Source organism: Oryctolagus cuniculus, chromosome 3 (assembly GCF_964237555.1).
Source record: "Oryctolagus cuniculus chromosome 3, mOryCun1.1, whole genome shotgun sequence".
Classification (NCBI taxonomy): Eukaryota; Metazoa; Chordata; class Mammalia; order Lagomorpha; family Leporidae; genus Oryctolagus; species Oryctolagus cuniculus.
The window spans coordinates 14607406-14624010 of NC_091434.1; the positions used below are offsets into that span (position 1 = coordinate 14607406).

Sequence of the window (16605 nt, forward strand, 5' to 3'; positions counted from 1 at the left end):
ATATGACATGCTGCCCGCTCTCCAAAAGAAAATTTTTTAAAAAACTTTTCTATTTTTTATTTTTTGGACAGGCAGAGTGGACAGTGAGAGAGAGAGACAAAGAGAAAGGTCTTCCTTTGCCGTTGGTTCACCCCCCAAATGGCCACTATGGTTGGTGCGCTGCAGCCAGCGTGCTGTGCTGAAGGAGGATCCAGGTGCTTCTCCTGGTCTCCCATGGGGTGCAGGGCTCAAGCACTTGGGCCATCCTCCACTGCACTCCTTGGCCACAGCAGAGAGCTGGACCGGAAGAGGAGCAACTGGGACAGAATCTGGCACCCCAACCGGGACTAGAACCTGGGGTGCCGGTGCCGCAGGTGGAGGATTAGCCAAGTGAGCTGTGGCGCCAGCCTCCAAAAGAAATTGACACAAATTTTGCAAAAGTTATCTCAGGATATGATAAGAGGAAGAATCTATGCTTTCATTTTACATCCCAACTTCTTGTCAGGAATTGTGAATTGTCTGGATTTTATCTCTTACTTTCTAACAATTTAACTTGCCTTAATTCGACCAAGGTGGTTAAAGACACAAGATTCCTTGGTCAGAGACCAGAGACTTATTACACACAGCAGTCCAGCAGTATCATCATCATGGTGTCCCAAGACCCATTTCCAATGGCATGACATGTCCTAGACAGACAGGTGTATAGGCAACAAGTTGTATTGTAGGACAGAAAATGCGACATTAGGGAATCCAAATCTTTGATATTGGACAGCAAGCATGCCTGAATTTTGTTTCAGAGGAAGACATCTTTGTCTTTCAAGGTTGCTATAAAAAAACCTGGAAAAGAAAGTGTGTAATAACGGCAATCAGTGTCTGACCCACAAGATGTGTAGATATGCAAGAGAGTCATAGAAAACTGTCTTTCACGACTTCCATTCTGTTCTGCACATACTAAAGATATATAATAATTATGCCTTATATAAAATGTCACAAATGGAAAACAATTTTAAATTGTGTATTTCATTGTTCTTAGTTTTTATATTTATGTTTTTTAATCATAACTTTATTTTCTTTTGATGCCTGCAATAACCCAGTCAGGTTACTACTTTATAGCTTATGAGAAATGACTAAGAAGAAAAGGAGTTTCACTGACAGTCACCCTATAAAAGACAGAGCTGAATCTTAAATGCAGTACTTCTAACTCCAAGGTTGCCAAACACTCAACTAATTAAAGTAGTTGGGGAATTTAAAGTTTAAGAGAAGACTTAATAGAGACCTTCATTTCTTCATTGCTGTCACATGCCCGTGTCAGACCTGCAGTACTGAAGGCAAATCTGGGGGAAAAGGGAGAGACACAAGTGGATGAAAGGTCATAAACTTGCCCTTCTTAACGCACAACATCTCTTTCTTCTGTTTATGCTTTTTAAAAGGTGATTTGCACCGTGTAAATCAGCCACTGCTGAAATTCAAAAAACACAATCCCCAGAAAATCTTTGGGGTTGAAATTGAGCTGTGAAAAAATTTCCAGAATTATTGGAATTATAGTATTTTCACTCCAGTGCGTGCAATACATATGTATTTCAGAATTTCCTGCATTTTTCCCATTGGGGAAATGTACACAATTTGAGTACATGCAAAAGCTCAAGCTAATGCTACAGTTTGGACACACTGTTTATAACATCAGGGTGCCCATATTTATGACATATTTGACACCTGAAAGAAAGTGTGTAGATCAAATTATAGTATATCAAATTATAGTTATACCGTATTGTGAAAATTTGTTATTTAAAGGAATCCTGTAGTGATTCCATTTTGTAAAACAAGTGCACTCATGATAAGTGGGAAAAATCTTGATCAAAGAATAGAAATTTTGGGATTCTGGTGCTACTAAACCTTTGTGTCATTTGTAAGGAGGGGTGAAAAAATTGAACTAGGAAACCTCTAAAGAGCTCCAATTCAGATTTCCCTTCCTTGGTATGCAGTGGCTTACAGCACTGACTGCAAACTCATACAGTTTCACTCTCAGCTGTGCTTCTTAATGCACACTCTCCTGAAAGTTATGCAACCTTCTTACACTTGTTTCCTAACCTGTAAAAGAAGGAAAAAAGTCCACACTTCAAATGATACTTATGAGTCCTTAATTAAATTAGATAACGCTATTAAGCGCTGTGTACAGTTCTTGGGCACTAGATAAATTGCAACTGATGCCTTTACTAATTCTACATTTTCTTTCTTCTTTTTCTTTTTCTTTTTTTAATTTATTTATTTGAAAGGCAGAGAATCGCATGGAGGTAGAGAGATAGAAGTCTTCCATCTTCTGGTTCACTCCCCAAATGGCCACAACAGCTAGAGCTAAGCCAATTTGAAGCCAGGAGCCAGGAGCTTTTTCTAGGTCTCCCACATGGGTGCAGGGGCCCAATACCTGAGCCATCTTCTGCTGCTTTCCCAGGCCATAGCAGAGAGCTGGATCAGAAGTGGAGCAGCCAGGACTCGAACCTGCATCCATATGGGATGCCTGAGCCTCAGGTGGAGGCCTAGCCCACAATGCCACAGTGCTGGTCCCTTATTCTATATTTTCTTGCACCAGCTTCACTTACTGCTATATTTCCTATACTATAAGTATATTCTGGAGTTTTCTTTTAAATAAATCTGACTGCAAATAATTTAATCCATGCATTCGTATTTGTCCCAACATGAGTCAAAAATTTTCAAATTTCTGTAAATTGAAGGAACTGTACAGTGTTCATTTATATACACACCATCTCAGTTCTGCATTAATATTTTACTACATGAATAATTATCATATATCTGTCTATGCCCCAAACCCTATATCCACTTAACGATGTTTTTTTAAAAAGATTTATTTATTTTATTTGAAAGGCACAGTTACAGAGAGAGAGAGAGAGAAGTAGAGGCAGAAAGAGATCTTCACCTGCTGGTTCGCTTTCAAGTAGCCACAATGGCTGGAGCTGAACCAAACCAAAGCTTGGAGCCAGGAGCTTCTTTTGGCCTCTCACATGGATGGAGGGGCCCAAGCACTTGAGCCAAGTTTGGCTGTTTTCCCAAGCACATTAGCATGGAGCTGAATCAGAAGTGGGCCAGCCGAGACTTGAACCAGTGCACATATGGAATGCTGGCATTGTAAGTGGCAGCTTAACCTGGTACTCCACAGCACTGGCCCCCAATGTTTTTTTAAATGCCCTTTCCAATTATTTGAAATTATCTGAACATGTTAGCTGCTTATTATTAGAGCTCACAATTTGTGGCTCCTTTTTTTTTAATCTTTTGAGATAAAATTTAGTACACAGTAAAATCATATTTTTTTAAGTTTTGGAATTATTTAAGTATTCAAAATTTAATCACCAATTGTATTTGCTGTAAATGCTGCATAATCATGCCTTTAAAATCCTAGTGTTGAAAGATAGATAACCTTACCTCATAGTTGGTTTCTCTTTGGAGTTTGTTCTATTTGGGCACATGAAATTTGACCCATGATATACTAAATCCATAAAATAATAAACCATAATAAAAAGAATTCCAATTGTAGTTATTGAAAAGCATCATTAATCATAGCTGGAACACTTAAGTATATCTAAGGTTTCTGGTGAATTAAGAACTTTTTGTTTCAAAACATCTACTGAAATTTTATGTTTTCTTCTATGACATAATAAGAACTTACTCAGGAAAACTAAATCTGTCCTAGCTAATTTATGTCTTAAAATACATAGACATAGTCTCCAGGAATAAAGTCATAGTAACATAGAAATACAGAAGCTGTAGATGGCATGAGAATGGGTTGACTATATGACTCTCTCCCTGTTCCAAAACAGATCCACAAGCTTGTCTGGTTCATTTGCTAGCTTGGTTTGGTTTCATGTGTTGTTTCTTTGGTTCCACATGTTTCTTCTCATGTCATTTATTTCACAAAAGCACAGAAAATAGAGCCTGAGTCTTAGGATCCAGTCGCTGAAGGTTTCCCTTTATATTGTACAAAATTCATTCTGGACACATAGAAAACTTTATCAAAACAAGAGGATGGCCCAGCAGGGCAGTCAGGAGTATGGTGATGGCCATGCACACTTCCAGTCAGGGCTCTGCCACCTGCTAGGTATTCAATCCTGGCAAATTTCTTTACCTCACTAAGTATTATTAGATTTTCAACCTATCACTAAAAGTTACAAAATAGTTTGTTAGAGTCTTGGGCACAGATTCTCCATTTGTTGGTGTCACAGCAATACCCAGGGAGTGCTTTTGTGCAGAACTCTTAGGTTGATAAAAAAAAATTGATCCCCAGTTCTTAAAAGCATCATTCCATTATTCTTTGCAATTGGAATAGAGTGTCTGAAGTAGATTATTCAACAGAGACATGAAATAGTGAGGAAATAGACAAACTTTAGAATTGGACAAACCCGAAATTAGATAAATAAAAGGATTTTATCACTGTCTCATGATTTAGTTACATTGTGACCTTCAGAAAGATACTTAACATTTCTCAGATATGACAAGTTACCAAGCTCTCTGAGATACGATTTTCTTACCTGTAAAATGAGGACGACAATGAAGCAAGAGCATCCAGTTACTAAGTGCTCATTATTGATAAGGTGCTGAGCTATTGTCCCCTAAAGCTAATATAATTCTCTCTTTTTATTAAAAATTTATTTATTTATTTGAAAGTCAGAGTTACACAGAGAGAGAAGGAGAGGCAGATAGAGAGAGGTGTCTCCCATCCTCTGGTTCACTCCCCAATTGGTCACAACAGCTGGAGCTGTGCTGATCCGAAGCCAGGTGTCAGGAGCTTCTTCTGGGTCTCTCACACAGGTGCAGGGGCCCAAGGACTTGGGCCATCTTCTACTGCTTTCCCAGGCCATAGCAGAGAGCTGGATCAGAAGTGGAGCAACCAGGACTCGGACAGGCACCCATATGGGATGCTGGCACTGCAAGCAGCGGCTTTACCCACTATGCCACAGCATCGGCCCCATCTAATATAATTCTTACAACCACTTCCTCAGGTAGATACTGTTACCATGCTCCTTTATACAGAAGTATTCAGGGTCATTGTGCTTGTTAGTACAGAGTCTGGGGTTGGACCCAGTGCTCTTTATCACAATGCTGCTCATACTCAATCACGCAGGTTGTATGGGGAAGAAATGAGCAAAGCTGAGTGGACAAACAGGCATGCAGTAGGTGTTTAAACAATGGTAGAACTCCCTCCCTTGCAAAAGTGTGCCTAAAGGAAAATATCAGAAATTGCGATAGAAATGTTTTCTCACTTTTAGCAAGTTAGTGAGTACCATCCAAAACGGGAATTAAAAGTGTATCTGACCTGAAATACTAATTTATGTTCCCAAAGGGAAGTTTCTCTTCACAACTTTGGAGAACACATATACTTTTGCCATTGAATAGGGAAGATTGGATTAAGGTTTGAAGGGTTCCAGAATGATTAACGAACATTTTGCAGCGATCAAGTATAGACATTTTTCTGAGCTTAACATTCCAATACTAAGTTCTTGCATACCCACCCACTCACTTAGGAGACTCTACAATGAACTCTAGATCATACTCCATTCTTGGGAAATGGCTTGATTTCCTCTGTAGCTGCCAACCTCTCAACAACATGCAGAAAGTAGAGTGCAGAGCAAAATTCCAGAATTCCCTCTTGCAACCACGCTAGGAGAAGGGCAGCTCTCAGAGGGCCATGCAGGCCTCTCTTCCTTGAGATTCTTATGTGTGCAGTTTCCTCCTCACGTGTTGGCACAAGCAGGGCATGCACTTGAATCTCTGTGTCAAGCCATTTTCCTTTGTGTTTTATATGGCTATGTCTGTCTCATTGGAAGTCTGGGCAAAATGATAAATAGGTTGCTTTTCCCTTTTAAAAGATTCCACCTACCTAAGCAATTTTATTGTTTCCAGGTGTACTTAGTATGTACAATGTAATAATTAATGCAAAGTGTCAGTGGTCTTCTTCAAAAGCATCTGCTAAAAACAAACAAACAAAAACTTAAAAAGATCTTCCTACTTCATCCCAGTGTAGAATTGCCGATGTCAGGCCATAGAGAGGAGTCCTGTGAGGTTAGGAGACACGGCTCAGGGTCTCTCACATTATATCTCATGAACTAAGCAGCCCACATAAGCATATGGGTGATTTGGTCGCTCTGTGATTTTATGCATATTATTTGCTTTGTTTTTACAGGAAAGAGTTTTGTAGGATAAAGTGATCTCTTCTTCATCTGTCACATCTTACTTTGTGAACAACCACTTTATCCTCATTGAATTGTAGGTTCCCTAGTCAATAGCTCACATAAAAGCAGATAACCAGGAATAAATGCCTCTGAAAGGGAAGCCTACACAATCTCTTAGAGTATAGCTGTTTGCGTAAATGTACATGCTCATGGCGTCCTTTTGTGATAAACTTCATCTTTCTGTGCAGTACTTCTCTGTGATCATGTTATCTGTGTATGAGTCCTATCCTTTCAGCAGAGATCATGCCTCTTCATTAGCCAAACTCTCCATTACACACACACACACACTTGCTCTCCATTTACCCTCAAGATTGATTTCCACATAAAATCTCATCAGAGATAAATAACTGTAGTCTGTGATAATAAGTTGTAATAAGATCTTATAACTCACAAGATCTATTCCAATGGTGTATTAACCATGCTCATTCCTCTCAGCATTGCATGGGTTAATTCAGCATGTAAATTAGCCTTGGCCAATGAACTATGAGAAAGCATCTCCTGGGATTTCCTCTAGAAACAGTTTACTAGGTCTTAACACAGACCCAAAAGAAAGAGACATTCTCTCTTCTTCCTCTGCTCTGGGCTGCTTTGAGTCTCTGATAACCTCTAATGATTGTAGCCACCTTGTCACCAGCCCAAGGAGAAGATTAGGGCCAAGAAGATAGCCACAAATTTGGGTAGAGTCCAATGTAACAACCTCAAAGTTGTCCTAATTCTGAACTTCACGTTGTGTGAAATAATTGATTGGATGTCGCTTATGCCAAATGGAGTTGGGTTTTCAGTTACTTGCTGTGGAAAGTAATTTAGCTGATTCAGATGCACTATAATTTTCATGGGCAACCATAATTGTTTTTTTTTAATACAATTTTTTATTTTTTATTTTTTAACAGGCAGAGTGGACAGTGAGAGAGAGAGAGAGAGACAGAGAGAAAGGTCTTCCTTTGCTGTTGGTTCACCCTCCAATGGCTGATCCGATGGCAGGAGCCAGGTGCTTTTCCTGGTCTCCCATGGGGTGCAGGGCCCAAGCACTTGGGCCATCCTCCACTGCCTTCCCTGGCCACAGCAGAGAGCTGGCCTGGAAGAGGGGCAACCGGGACAGAATCCGGCGCCCCAACTGGGACTAGAACCCGGTGTGCCGGCACCGCTAGGCGGAGGATTAGCCTAGTGAGCCGCGGCGCCGGCCCGGGCAACCATAATTGTTAATAGTCATCTAATTTAATGTATTTATTCAGTTGTTCACCTATTAATTGCTTTGATATAGTCATATTGTAGCTGTTAATATTCTTTGAGTTCAAAGAGTATCAGATTTTGATATAGAAGAGAGTCAGCTGTCTTGTTCTAAGAAGCCATATATATTTCTTCTACTTACTTATTTTGGGATAGTTGCCTATCTCTGCCCTTTGTCACTTGTTACCATATAGCACTGATTAGTATAACACTGGGTGGTGACTGCGTAAATTCCCCCAAAACAAGTAGTGAACAACTGATCAAACCAAAGCCACATAGACGATTCCCATAACTCTTACATGCATGGATGCAGTTACAGGAAGAATGGCCTTGTTATCAGTAGTCATCAAAAGTACTTCCAATAATATAGCACCATAGTTTTGATCATATCTTCAAGGAAAATTTAATTTTCTGTGCTTAGCATGGACATCAGACTTGTAAATTTTCTGTTATTGTGATGATATAAGATTATATATGTGTTATATATATGTTATATTGATGATATAATATATAAGATGATATAAGATTCAGTGTTGCTGCTTTCTGTACATGGCAAAATCGTCATCAAGGTGGGAAAAGGAATGTAGGAGTACAAATGATGATGAATTGAAATCCATATAATTCATAAATATGAAGTTTATAATTTTGGTGTTTTAGAAAAAGAACATAATACACAAATGACTATGAGGGGTGCATATTTGATACAGTGCTTTAGGCACTTTCTGGAGTGCCCACTTTCTGTATTGGAGGTTCTGGTTCCACCTCTACTATCAAATCCAGCTTCTTGCTTGTGCACATCCTGGGAGATAGCTGATGGTGGCTCAGATAATTGGGTCCTATCGTTCATGTGGGAGACCAATATTGAATTCTTAGCTCTTAGCTTCAGCTTAATTCAGGCCTAGCTGTTGCAGGCATTTGGGGAGTGAACCAGTGATTGAGAGAACAATCTCACTCTCTCTCTCTCTCTCTCTCTCTCAAATAAAATAAACAAATAAATACCCAAATTTCTTTAATAAAAATAGAATGCTCATGAGAAGCGATAGGATATCTTCCTTTCTGCGTTCAAAAGCTCATTCATTGTTTTGTCTTGAAATAATTGTATTAGTTTTCATACTGGAATCATGGTGGAGCCAAATCTTAGTTTAAGCACAGTGAGGGTGATTTAGCAATTTAAAGTTTATTGCAGATTTTGACCTAACTTGAACATCAAGGCTGAAGTCCCATTACTATGTCTTCTTTTTTTAAGGAAAAGGGTTTATTGGGGAAAACTCAGTAGACTGGAGGGAAGGCGCAAAGAGGGAAAAAGAGAGGAGACTGTAAGAGGAGAGACAGAGAGGAGAGAGAGGAGACGAGAGGAGAGGAGCCAAGAGCGAGCCAAGAGAGAGAGCCAAGAGGAGGCAAGAGAGCCACGTGTTCAAGAACAGGCCCTTTTAAAACTTTGCCTGAGGGCGGCCGGGGAAGCAGGAGCAGTGAATCCCATTAGGATGGGGGTGGAGCTTGACCACGGAGGTTGGGCCATGTGGCCACCTGGCTTCCAGCAATGGTGGTGGGGGCTAGAGCTTGGGATGTAACGTGCCATAGATAAAACTGTGCCAGTTTCCTAACATTCCCCCCTTTTGTTTTTTTTATAAAGCAGGAGTGGTATGGAATTACATTAGTCCCAAAAGTCCAGTGGGGGTAGAGAGATGATGATCTGTCTTTAGAGCTACTTCCTGCTGACCATGCCATTACTATGTCTTCTTTACAGTTGTTCCTGGGAGCCTTGCTGCTCCTGAGTCTTCCTGGGAGAATAGATAACCTGGGGAGTTCAAGTCCGTAGAGCCAGCTAGTACACGGGCCTGGAGAAATGAGTGTTGCAATGAAGATGAGTGGTGATTGGAAAGTGAAGTGACAAAGAGGAAGGAAGAACAGGTATCAGATATGAGTGACAAGGAGGTCCTGCATAGAGCGTGAGAGGAATGGGTACTATGGAAGAGAAAGACCAACAGGATGCTGTGGCAGTTGCATGAATGCAAAAACTAGGAAACTCTCATTTACTATTTAGCAAACCCAGACAGCAAAGGCAAAAATGAGATTAGAAATGGTCACTTCAATAACTGCCAACATTCTTTGTGCCAGGTGTTGTGCTAAACACATTACATTATTTTACTTAGTTCTCATCCTAGTCTTGTGAAGCTGGTAGCATTATTAACCTAGTTTTGCCAGTAAGAACAAATAGGGACTCACTTAATATTCTGCAGAATCCAGATTAGAACTCAAACAGTCTAACACCAGAACTGACACTCTTAACCACAGGGATATAATATTTTAAGATTTAAAATATGACTGTGATGGCAATGCACACCAGTACTAGACTATATTATGTGCAAATTAGAAAAGGTTAAAAGGCCCCACCCACCACCTGAATGAATGAAATCCCTACAGCTTCACACTTTAGAGTATGGTTAGCATTGCTGATTAAGGAGTTCCTTAAGCAACAGAAGATGGCCCAAGTCCTTGGGCCCCTGCACCCACATGGGAGACCTGGAGGAAGTTCCTGGCTCCTGGCTTCAGATTGGTGCAGCTCTGGCTGTTGTGGCCAGTTGGGGAGTGAACTATTAAATGGAAGACCTCTCTCTCTCTCTCTCTCTCTCTCTCTGCCTCTCCTCTCTCTGTGTAACTTTTTCAAGTAAAAAATAAATAAATCTTAGGGGGAAAGAATGAGTTCCTTCTTCTAGGTGATGAGGGCACCTGCAGACACATGCCTTGGCTACCAGCTTTCACTTGCATCTTCAGCTAGTTCCCGCCATGCAGTATACAGATACTGTAACTATATGAAAGGCTTGAAAATAATAGATTTTAAAAAATTTTATCAGCCAACACAAGCTTTTAGCTTGGATATTCCTTGTTAGCCTCTACAGATCTAGTCTCAACCCTTCTCTACCCTGGAAGGTTATGTCCTGGCTAACTTTTATGCACTCTATTAATGGTTCCCTTTGCCCTCTGGCTTCCAGTTTGGTTCATTCAAGGGAAAGCATCAGCCAGAGAAGAGTGAAACCATGGTGTTTTGTCTGCCGGCTGCCTTTCTACTATACATCAGAGATTGCCAGTAACTTTGGACCCCTTCTCAGACCTCATTTTGTCCGATGCCCTCCCTCTCCCAGAGTCACAGAACTTCTAGTAGCCACTTCTCCCCTCAGGCTCTTGTATCTAGAAACAGGGCAGAGTTCCCTGCTGCTAGAGGGCAGCTGGAAATGATGCCAGAATCGTGGTGAACCTCCTCCAGAGGGAAGAGCCTAGGCCACCCACTGCGGCTACTGGGCTGCTCAACTGTCCTGTGTTTCTCTGTTGCCTACTCAAGGGCCAGAGTTTGTAGAAGGTTTGCTTAATCACACATATATCATACCTCCACTTCCAGGCTGAGCTAGGAAAAGGAGAGGAAGATCAAGCAATTTTGTCTAAAGTGATAGGAGGTGGAAACTTCTACCCATCAAGATAACAGCCAGCAGTTGATTTCTTTAAAATAGGAGCTCAGGGTGCTTCTAGAAAACACTGCCCACCTCCCCCAAAGGAGAAACATTGTGTTGTAATGAATAAAAGCATGTGCCTTAACAAGCTACCTATGAAAAGTCTTGTTTCTCAAAAAATATTCATGTAGAGATAGATCCTATTCCTCCTTGATGAGAATTTCAGTAGCAGAGAAGTCTCATTTCTGATGGTCTCATAAGTGAACTTTTTTTTTTTTTTTTTTGACAGGCAGAGTGGACAGTGAGAGAGAGAGAGAGAGACAGAGAGAAAGGTCTTCCTTTGCCGTTGGTTCACCCTCTAATGGCTGCCACGGCCGGCGCACCGCGCTGATCCGAAGGCAGGAGCCAGGTGCTTCTCCTGGTCTCCCATGTGGGTGCAGGGCCCAAGGACCTGGGCCACCCTCCACTGCACTCCTGGGCCATAGCAGAGAGCTGGTCTGGAAGAGGGGCAACCAGGACAGAATCCGGCGCCACAACCGGGACTAGAACCCAGGGTGCCGGCGCCGCAGGCAGAGAATTAGCCTATTGAGCTTGGTGCTGGCCGTGAACATTCTTGAACAGGTTTTTAACTTAGATGTAAAGTTGCTGGCTTTATCATAACAAGGTGTCTGTGCACACACTGTCTCAGAACTGCCCATTCATTGGGTCTTCTGCTGAATAATCAGCCATTCAAGCATTAGGGGATTCAGAAATCAGCGCCTTAAAAGCAACATCTCTATGGAATTAATTCAGTATATATCAATTTTGGGCCAGAAATAACCCAACAACTTTCTTTTTAGTTTTTTAATGGTTACTCTTCTCTTTCTACCAGGGTTCCTTTGACTTAGTTAGATTTTAATTTCTATCAATACAAAATTAAGAATGAAGTTTTATTATGAGCTAAAGACAAAGAGCTTATTTATGAAGTTTAAATATAATGTGATTTTTATTACATTTGTATTCACATTAAATTGTTTATAATTCATTCAATTACTAAATCTAGCATAAAAGGTGAACTACTTACTTCTAGAGATTTTTGGTACCATGCTTTATTTCAGTTCCAAAATTCACTTCCTTCACAAAGACAGAGAGCTGAGGAGTTAAAACTTTCAGCCTGCACTTTACTTGTCATGAGTGAAAGCAATACAGTCTTGATTGTCCCCCGGAGGCTTCTTGATGCAGTTATTGTTGCAACAGTTACAAGAAGAGGAAATTCTTTTTCTTAAAAATAAAATTGTATGGATGCAAAGCCTTCACTTTTAAATTGAGATTTATATTCTGTTAAATTAGGTTACTTATTTACATTGATATTTTTATTTCCAAAATAATTTACTGGGTTAATGTGGAATAAACAAAACACTGTCAATTAGAAAGGTTTCAGAGGTGCCAGTGAAATAGTTTTGTTTTGCATGATAGTGTGATGAAAAATTGAGAAGAGTTTTTTGGGATATAATGAGATGGTGTCTTCTTTAGGGTGAGATCTAACTTGTCTCATATGCTGAGTTGTTTCCTATGCTTTTTGTATCAGTGACATAAAGAAAATACTAAGGAAAAATAAGAAAAGGTACATGATGAAGGCCTACAGTTCCCATGTATTTAATTGTCTTTTATGTGCTCCAAGGGGAAACTCCTGTAGCTCTTCAGTAACTTGTCAACTTATAACACATGCACGTACACACACACACACACACACACACACTACTACCCTAAATATCTGCATCGCCACAGCTAGTGAGCTACTATACTTACATGTTTCCTAGTGGGCCAAAAAAGGAAATAAAAGATCAAGCTCTTCCATTCCTGCAGCCAATAATATTTCTACCTCTGCCTTCCATTTGGAAAAACATGCTTTTTACTCTAACACTGTGTTGATGTAGTCAAAACCACTGAACAGTTCTTTCTAATTGAATTGGCAGGCCTTGAGCTGTTTTAATAACCAGTATCTTTACCATCAAACCAGCAGGTCTGAAACAGTGATGAAAGTGGCTTAGTATCCTTGGTACCCAGAAACTAGCAGCCAGGCAGAGGTATTTTTTCTTTTTACAGACTCCTCACATTGCCTAGTGCCCCTTTTCACAAACTGGGATGTAGAAGAGAGGGTGGCCCACCTCGCCATCCAACCTCCCTGACTACACGTGCTCTATGTGAATAAATAGAAATGGGGCCACAGTTTTCCTGCGTCAGGACACTGTCAGCATGAGTAGGAATACCAACCGGCAGGCATGCAAGATCTAGTGAGTTCCTATTCCAGCTCTGCTTGCTCTGCTAGATCAGGTGGCAGTTTGTAGAAAAGCTAATATACTGAAAATTCACTTGCTATTTGCAAGTCAGGGGATACGACTGGGCATAGAATAGTCTACTTTTGCTTTACAGAAAATATCATATACATCTTGAGGATGCTGCTTCCCTAGCAAGGGAAATCTCTGACTTCTGGACTGAAGTGCATAGGAAATTAATGCCAAATCCAATTTGCCTGTATAGTTTTAAATTTTGAGATGTGAGAAATGACTGTATATTCTGTGATGGCAGGTCTCATTTGTGATATCCACCACAGTATGGCAAGGTTGGAGCCATTCAGCACATAAATTTTGAAAAAATGAATAAATAAATGTGCAGCAAATTTCTTGATGACAAATTCATTAAAGAATTGCTTACTTATGCTATTTATTCAGAAGGCAGAGAGAGACTGAGCGATCTCCCATGTGTACATTCATTCCCCAAATGCCTGCAACAGCTGGGGTTGGGTCAGGCTGAATTTGGGAGCTGGGAAATCCATGTAGGTCTCCCACACGGCAGGCAGGGACCCAAGTACTTGATCTATCACTTACTGCCTCTCAGTTTGCATTATCAGGAAGGTAGAATCTGAAGGTGGGCCAGAAGTGGATCGCTCCAGTATAGGACATGGGTGCTCCAAGTACTTCTTAAATTCACAGAACAAATTCATTTTGAAGATTTTTTTCTGGTTCTTGGTGATTAAAATCCTAAAGGAAATCAAAATTGATGGTGATTCCTTTAAATGCAGAAAAATTTTGCTTAAGCAACACCAATATATGAAAATCAGGGTTCACAAAACAAATGAAAGATTGATTATATGCTTTACAATTACCAAAAATATAATGCAGTGAGTTCCTAAGTGCTGGCCTATGATGTTTTATCAGGTTCACAGAGAGGTTTAAAAAAATCATTGCAATGCATTGTTTATCACAAGCCTTAATTAATCAATTTCAAGAACTGTCCTTTTTTCAAAAATTGACCTTCCCGATTTCTGAGGTTAAAATACATTTTAATACCCTCACTTACCAAAAGAAAAGTTGCCAACTTTATACTGATTCCCAGATTATCGAAAAATATCTTACTGGTTTTGTGAATTCCAAATGTTGGAGACTGCCTTAGTTTTATTTTTGAGATTTATTTATTTGAAAGGTAGACTGACAGAGAGAGAAAAAAAAAGAAAGAAGAAAGAGAGAGAGGGAGAAGGAGACACACACACACACACACACACACCCACACCCACACCCACACACATACACCTCTATCTTCCATCTGCTGGTTTACTTGCCAAATAGCTCCAATGGCCAGGTGTAGGCCAGATGGAAGGCAGGAGCCAGGAACACCAATTGGGTCTCCCATGTGGGTAGCAGGAGCACAAGCATTTGGGCCATCATCTGCTACCTTCCCAGGTGCATTAGCAGGAAGCAGGGTCTGAGGCCCAGCATCTGGGACTGGAACTGGTAATCTGATAGAGCATGCTGGCACTGCAGGCAGCAGCTTAAACCTCTGTGCCACAACACTGCCCCCTGGCTAGTTTTAAAATATGATTCACTACAAACGCATCTATTTATTTTTTTCAGGAGCCTGTATATTGAATAAAGGAAGATGTATAGTATAACTTTGGCCTTAATGCTCACAATAATAACAGTGAACAAATGTTGAATGGCTGTTCTGCACTGCTGTTAGGGCTTTCAAATATGTATTCATGCATTCAAATTTCATAGTATCCCACGGAGGAAGTATTATTACTGTCTCCATTTTACAGATCAATTGCTTTAGGTACAGTCAAACCTTTGCCTTAAAAGACACATAACACAACGATTAAAGTGGCAGAGTTGGGATCCAAACCAAGAGCTCTAGAGCATATATTCTTATATTGCAGGGCAATCAATAAAAAAATTGGCTGTTACCATAGTAATGCCTGTTACCATTCTAATGAATATGGAAATGGAGGTTAAATTAGCATACAGATTATAAACTCCTATCCATACCAACGTCAGTGTCCCTCACAATTTTACCTTCTTAACCCCTGTCTTGACCTATTTTTAGCTTCATTATTTACACAGATATTTCCTCAAGTAACATACTGGTTGGGTTCCTGTTTTGATAAGCTAATATAAAAAACCAAACAAGAAAATATAGTTATATCCAAGGGGGTATTTCAAATAAGTATGCACTTAAAGTAGCAGCCATAAATTCGGTCATCAGGATTAATTTAAGGAAAGGTCAACCTTACAGTCAGTCAACAAACAAGCATATTTCAGTTTACTTAAGTTTGCTACAAAATTGGATACAAGTCGCAGCTTCCAAATGCACAGAACTGGAAGAGCACAAGCCTTGGTAGGAACACAGATATTCTCTTGCAGTTGGAAACTCAACTATAACAGCAACTGGGCAAGTAGGGATGCCAGGAAGTCCAATTCTTAATAGATCAAAAAGCAAAGCAGGTGACTCAAACCGGAGGTTTTGATTACACAACGACAAAAAGCAGAAAACAAAAGCCAAAAACCAAAAAAAAAAAAAATCCTTCCAAATACACAGCAAGCTGTTAGAAACGGTAAGCTTGGCCTTGAAAACCGACCACGTTCAGGGAAAGCTACAATGATCCACTTGGCAGGTTAGAGCAGATCGCTAACATTGCATTTAACACCATTTACCAAACTACTGCGCCCTATTAAGGAAGTTGTCAGGTCATGACAGCGGTAAGGAAAAAGGCAGGTTTTGACATCAATAAGCACTGGACCCCCCTCCCCCCGGGGCCCCCAGTCCCCAGACTGTCGGTGAATAAAGAGGCCCGGGGCTTGTGCAGTTTAAGGAGGGCTAACTTGGCCACCCTCGGTCCAGAGCGCCGCAGCGCGCACGCTCTGCCTGAACCCCCGGGCAAGCCGCGGGACTCGCGGCAGGTAACACCTGCACAGACGCTCAAGTTCTGGCTCGCGCTCAAGTACCCATCCCTAGTCTACATGCCCTAGAAAAACACGGGAACCAGTTCTCAGTCGTAGTGACCCATCTCGCACCCCACGCTCCTCCCAGGCACTAACCTCCTGCCCACACCACCCGGCCCAGGCGGGACCGCCCACCCCACCAGAGCGCAGCTCCGGCCCTCGGAACTTCCCCCGCCCACTGCGCCCACGTGACTAAGAACCCCCTCCCCCGCCTCACCCTCCACCAATCAGCAACCACCTCCTCCCGGAATCCGGTCTCCGGCGCTCCTCTTTCAAAAGGGCAGCTTACTCTTCCCGCCCTCCGCCCCGCCCTCTTCCCCACCTCCCCGCCCCGCTGGCCCCGCCCACTCTCCCAACTCCCTTTCCCCCTCCTCCCCTCTCGGCGCGCCCTCCCGCTCCCGGGCTTCGCCCCGCCCCACCGAGGGCAGCGCGCTCGCTGCGCTCTCGCGAGATCCGAGC

The 16605-nt window shown here is 41.4% G+C and overlaps 1 long non-coding RNA gene across 1 annotated transcript; it reads right to left on the bottom strand.

Annotated features, from left to right (window-relative positions):
• Positions 1-1338: 1338 nt before the first annotated feature.
• Positions 1339-16336, bottom strand: LOC127491557 (uncharacterized). The gene is made up of 3 exons (XR_007920266.2): positions 13759-16336; positions 11955-12151; positions 1339-9283 (listed from the first exon to the last, which is right to left on the bottom strand). It is a non-coding gene; the product is annotated as an uncharacterized lncRNA (long non-coding RNA).
• Between the last annotated feature and the right edge of the window lie 269 nt (positions 16337-16605).